This window comes from Octodon degus, unplaced genomic scaffold (genome assembly GCF_000260255.1).
Source record: "Octodon degus isolate 3935 unplaced genomic scaffold, OctDeg1.0 scaffold00026, whole genome shotgun sequence".
In the NCBI taxonomy this organism is placed as follows: Eukaryota; Metazoa; Chordata; class Mammalia; order Rodentia; family Octodontidae; genus Octodon; species Octodon degus.
The window spans coordinates 6,099,031-6,105,308 of NW_004524602.1; the positions used below are offsets into that span (position 1 = coordinate 6,099,031).

The 6,278-nt window shown below is 39.2% G+C and overlaps 1 pseudogene; it reads left to right on the plus strand.

Annotated features, from left to right (window-relative positions):
- Positions 1-389: 389 nt before the first annotated feature.
- LOC111816057 lies at positions 390-816 on the plus strand (annotated as a pseudogene).
- Positions 817-6,278: the final 5,462 nt, after the last annotated feature.

A 6,278-nucleotide genomic window follows, 5' to 3' on the forward strand; every position in this document is an offset into this window, starting at 1 on the left:
GTTAAGACTGGGCATGGTGGCATGTGCCTATAATCCCAGTGCTTGGGAGGCTGAAAACAGGAGGATCACTGAGTCTGAGCTGCATAGTGAGATCCGGTAGACCCTGTACTAAAATACAGAAAAAAAAAAAAAAAAAAGGAAGTTATAAAAATTTCCAAATGGGAATTTTAGAATTGGAAAAGTAGACTAACGATTTTAAAATCAATTGAATGGAAATGAATTTAAAGGTAGAGCAACAAAAATTATCTAATCTGAATGACAGAGAAAACATACTAGGGAGAAAAATTCCAATATTGAGAGACTCAGAGACCTGTGTCAAAATATCAAAATATTTAGGGGGCCTGCTGGGAGGATTTAGAGAAAGGAAAGGAAGAAGAGGAATGGAACCCATGGCCGCTGTGGTCACTGTTTGCTGTGGTCTAGGGAGGAAGAAGTTGACACACAGGATAATGGCTGCTGTCCACCTCCCAGATCCCTGTCTCACACAGTGCCATGAAGAGATTGTTCACAGCACAAACAACCAACAATGGAAACTTGCCTATTTCAATGGAAAGCCCTTACAAGGAACCTCTTAAGAAGTGTATCTTGTGTGGGAAACATGTGGATTATAAGAATGTACAGCTTTTGTCCCAGTTTATTTCTCCATATACTGGCTGCATTCATGGGAGGCCTAGAACAGGTCTTGGTGGAAAGAAACAGCAAGAAATTTTAAAGGCTACTAGGAGAGCTTGAATAATGGGGTTTATGGCAGATATGTACAAGGGTCCCGCATATCTTGAAGGGCCTAAAGTTTGCAACATCAAATATCGGGAGTAAATTTCATAAAGTTATTACCAGTAAACTCACTTCATAGTAAGGGGTTGTATGCCATTACTGAATTGTACTAAGCTTTGGGTAGAAAAGTGTTCTTCCCCCTACACCACTGAATGTTCACTGAGTAGACTGTACTTGAAATGCTGATACTTGTTAGACTGTATAGGCCTTAAATAAAAGTGACCCTGTATGATTGTCCCCTTAAACATCATATTTAATATTTGTGTAATTAGATTTTAGAAGGAATGGAGAAAAAAATATCAGAACAGAGAAATGCATTTCAAGAAATAATGATAGAAAAATCACATTTCACAAACGACATGAATAAACCCAGTGAATAAACCCACTATAACCGCAGTGGATCCCAAGCATAACAAAATCAAAAGAAACTGCATTACAATCAAACCAATGAAAGCGAAAAGTAAAATTCTTGAAAGCGAGCAAGAACAAACGATTCACTTCATCTAGGGAAACTGATTTCAATGAGCATACGTTTCTCATTAGAAACCACAGAAGCTGAAAGGAAGTAAAATAACATATTTACCACGCTGAAAGAAAGCCCTGTCAATTCAGATTCTATATCCAGCGCTGAAAGAAAAGAACTGTCAACTCCAAATTCCACATAAAGTGAAAATATCCTTCAGACATGAAGATGCAATAAAGATGTTTGCAGATAGACGAAAAATACGAGAATTTATTGCCACCAGATCTCTTCTATAAGGAATGATAAAGGAAATTCTTCAGGGTAGGGAAATTTACGTCGGAGGGAAACTTTTACCGTTAGTAAGAGCAACCAAGCCGGCAAATATCTGGGAAAATATAATAGAATTTAGGTTCTTTAAAATATGTGTGACATTGCTCTTTTTTTTTTCCTAATGTGAAATAAGATGCTATTTAATTCTGTTCTTCTGTAGCTAATATTTTTTTCTATGTATCTGCTTTAATGATTGTTTTTCTTTATAATTAGTTTTGGACAATTTCATTGTTATGTGACTTGGTATGACTTTTTTCATATTTCTTGTGCAAAAGGTTCATTTTTCTTGGAAATGTGGTGCTGTGGTTTAAATAAATTCAGAAATTAAAAAAATAAAATAAAATATGTGTGACAGTTGAAAGCAAAATTATAACACTTATAATTTTTTTTTTTTTTTTTTTTTTTTTGGAAGCCGGGGATTGAACTCAGGCCCTTGCACTTGCCAGGGAAGTGCTTATTCCACTGAGCCATCTCCCCAGCCCCTACTTACGACTTTGTGATGCAGTTTTTCACGTGTACAGGTGCAATATTATGATTAGTAAGACTGCCAGTGGTCACTGTAGAGGGATAAATTTTCTAGGCTTCATCTGAACTTACAAAATAAAATTCCTTACAGATAATAAAAAGGAAAGAATACATACTTGATTTCTTAAGAGTACCTGATTTTATCCAAAGATGAGGACAGACACTTATAAAAGTTAAAAGAAAAAAATATTCACATAGTTGGAAAGAAGGTAGACAAGAAAAAAATAAAAAGATATAGACACCTAATACATGGCAATCTGCATGCAAACCTCAACTTTTATATACCAAAACTAATGTAAATAATTACCCTAGCTAGCACTTGCTATATAATAAACTTACCTTTTTAAAATTTTATTTTAATTTTTTAATTTTTATTTTTTAATTGAGAAATAAATATGAATGAGACAGTTTCAAAGCTGATTAATAGAACAGTTTCAATAATCAATACATTGTACACTGTTATTTTCTTAGTGGTTATCCATAGTACAAGAAGCAGACAGGATATCCTGTCCTTAGTACACCTCTTTCTTCTCATTGAATTAAGTGAAAGTAGCTGTAAGTTTATCCTAACTATATTGTATATATAAATAAAAAATGATCTTTCCTTTATGTCCTTTTCTTTTTTTTGTCTTGTCAGAGGTGGATATTCTACTGGCATCTAAATACTATAGGTGTTTGAATTCAGCTAAAGAATCTAACACTGTCTAGCAGTCTATAATATTAGTGGATTATCCTCAGAAGTTATTGACTCGAGCCTTTTACAGCTCATCATATTAATACGGCTTTACTTTATATAACTTGTTTTTATACTTTTCTGCTGGATGGTTAAGACCAAGATATAGCAAGACCTATATACCAAGAAATGTAACTTTTGTATCTGATAAGGTCAGCCAAGTACTCTCAGGATTTATCCTGTAGCCCTGTACCGCACTTTGCAGATCCTTTGTCAGCGTCAGCCTTGAGGATGAGTCACGGCCATTGCTTAACTAATTTGCTGTCTGTTAAAGCCTAAGAAAATGTTTTTTCTCTCCATGTGACTCTCCCCAGGCACACTATACATCATCAATCACATTCCTCTGTGGCTCCATAATCTTCTTGATCAGAAAATTTGGAGCACAACTGAGTTACATGTTGTTACTGTACAGGTTCTCCTATGTCCGAGTCTTCACTGACCTTGAAAGGCTAGGACCAAAATTTTGGCTAACCTTGCAGCCCTTCCTTTTCTCCAATTTTGATCTGCTAACTTAGGTTGTTAATCCTCCAGAAGAGAAGCTTATTATTAACCTGCAATATATGCAATTCAGTTTACCCTGTCTGTCTAAATATCAAACATCTTTAGCATATCATGGAACAGGTATTTTCCATCAAATATTGATTGTTGAACTTTAATTCCTTACAGAATATGAAGGAAAAATAATTTTATAAAAGTAGAAATAAGCATTAACATATTTTTACAAAGAAATTTAGAAATCTAACCATATACAGAATTGTAACAGGACAGACCTGTGACATTTTTTTTTTATTCTTGTGTCTTTTTTTTTTCAATTTATTACCCTTTTAAAAAAAAGCCTTTACTTGAGAGACATTATGTCAATAAATGGTATGTCATGACAAGAAGTACATATTTAGAAGACCAGGATGGCAGGCGCTCCAAGCGTGACCCCTCTATTACACATCGCCATCCTCAGTGCAGCCGCCTGGCTCACGGGCACCGCATAAGCAGTTAGTCAGGGTGAGAATCCCACTAGCCAACTGCTAGTCTCAAAAACCTGCTGGTGTCCCCCAGGATCACTGCCCCACACATCTCGTGCGTACAAATGCACGGCTTTGCCCCTGTCATGTTTCCCAGCTTTTCTCCTTTCCCATTCCTCACTGTCCAATCCTCAAGTTCTCGCTTTCCTTTTATTTGTGTTGTAACTTTCTATATGCAATTCCTCTTTTAAGTTCTTATACTAGGGAGACAATATGATATTTACAGATGTGGATCTGGTTTATTTCATTTATAAGTATATCTTCAAGTGGCATCCACTTAAATATGAAGGTTTCGAGCTTACTGTTCTTTATAGCTGAGTAATACTCCATTACATAAAAGTATCACATCTTTTTCAACGATTCCACATGTGACGGGCCTCTTGGTTGTTTCCAAGATCTGGCTATCACAAATTGTGCTGCTATAAACATAGGTACGCATATATCACTATGATATAACGCTTTCAGTTCCTCTGGGAAAATTCCCAGTAGGGGGATAGCAGGCTTGAATGGAATTTCCAGGCCTCATTTTTTAAGGACTCTCCACACTGATTTCCATAATGGTTGCACCAATCTACACTTCCACCAACAGTGGAGAAGGGTTCCCCTTTCCCCACAGCCTCTCTAACATTTGTTGTTGGTTGATTTCTTTATGATAGCCACTCTTTCTGGGGTGAATAAACTTAGCTTTAAACAACATGAATTTCCTTCTGCCACAGCAACCATCGAAGAAAAGTAGCCATGGCCCTGCACCGTCCCGTGGCCGTGGGCCACAAGGTGACTAAGAATGTGAGCACACCGAGGCACAGCTGCCACCGTGGACGCCTTACTAAACACACCAAGTTTGTGCGGGACATGATCCGGGAGGTGTGCAGCTTTGCCCCCTACAAGCAGCGCACCACGGAGCTGCTCAAGGTCTCCAAAGACAAGCGCGCCCTCAAGTTCATCAAGAAAAGGGTGGGGACGCACATCTGCGCCAAGAGGAAGCGTGAGGAGCTGAGCAACGTGCTGGCCGCCATGAGGAAGGCAGCTGCCAAGGAGGACTGAGCCCCTCTGGAATAAAGCTTTGCAGCAAAAAAAAAAAAAAGCAACATGAATTTATCACTTCATTGCTCTGGCCAGGAATCTCAGCATGGGCTTGCTGGGTGCTGTGTTCCAGGTCTCTCTGAAAGCCACAACTGAAACAGCGGCCAGGGCTGTGGCCACATCTTTAGGCCTGATGGGGAAGGACCCAGTTCTTTTTTTTTTTTTTTTTTTTTTTTGTATTTTAGGGAAGAGTCTCCAGGGTGTTCAGGGTTTCACTACTAGATCAGACTCATCGTGATCCACCTGTTTACAGCCCCCCAAGAGGACCCAGTTCTAAGCCTGGCTTACAGGACAGTGTAATTCCTCTGGGGCTCTTAAACCAAAGGTCTCAGTCAAGAGGTGGCTGTGAGTTGGAGGTCGCCTCAGTCCATGACAGCTGAGCTTCTCCGACATGGCAACTTGCTTAGTCAGACGCAGAAAGGGGCAGGGTCTGTGGACGCAGCTCGCCAGCAAGATGGCAGTTTCACCTCTTCCTGCGAGGGGCCTGAGGTGACCTGTGAAAATTGTTCGGCACTCTCTCGACCCAGAAAACCCCACAAAATCATGCAAATCAAGAGGCTCAAATCTCTGCGTTCACTTTAAGAACATACGTGAAACTGCCCAGGCCCTCAAGGGTATGCATATCCGAAAGGCCACCAAGTATCTGAAGGATGTCACATTAAAGAAGTAATGTGTGCCAAACCGGCATTACAGTGGTGGAGTTGGTAGGTGTGCCCCGGCCAAACGGTGGGGCTGGACGCAGGGTCGGTGGCCCAGAAAGAGTGCTGAATTTGTGCTGCACATGCTTAACAATGCAGAGAGTAGTGCTGAGCTTAAGGGGTTAGATGTAGATTCTCTGGTTATTGAACATAACCAATGAACAAAGCACCCAAGATGCGCCGCGGTACTTACAGAGTTCGTGGCCGGATTGATCCATCCATGAGCTCCCCCTGCCAGGTTAAGATGATCCTTATTGAAAAGGAACAAATTGTTCCTAAACCAGAGGAGGAAGTTGCACAGAAGAAAAAGATATCCCAGAAGAAACTGAAGAAACAAAACCTTAAGGCATGGGAAAAAATTAAGTATAAAATAAATGCAAATAAAATTAATGTTGTCTATTAGTTAAAAAAAAAAAAGATGGCAGTTGCAGTCTTAAGTAACTTCACTTAGGAAGTGGCAGGCCACCTCCTCTTCCATTTTCTATTGGTGAGAACAATTCCTGGGAAGTCTCCATCCTAAGAAGAGATTTTAAAAGAACAGAGATTTCAGAGTTCTGTTTTAGAATCGGCCGCTAGATGTGACAGTTAAGTACATACATTAACAGAAATTTAAAAATGATACAGCTACCTACTACCTAAAGGAAAGTCATTAT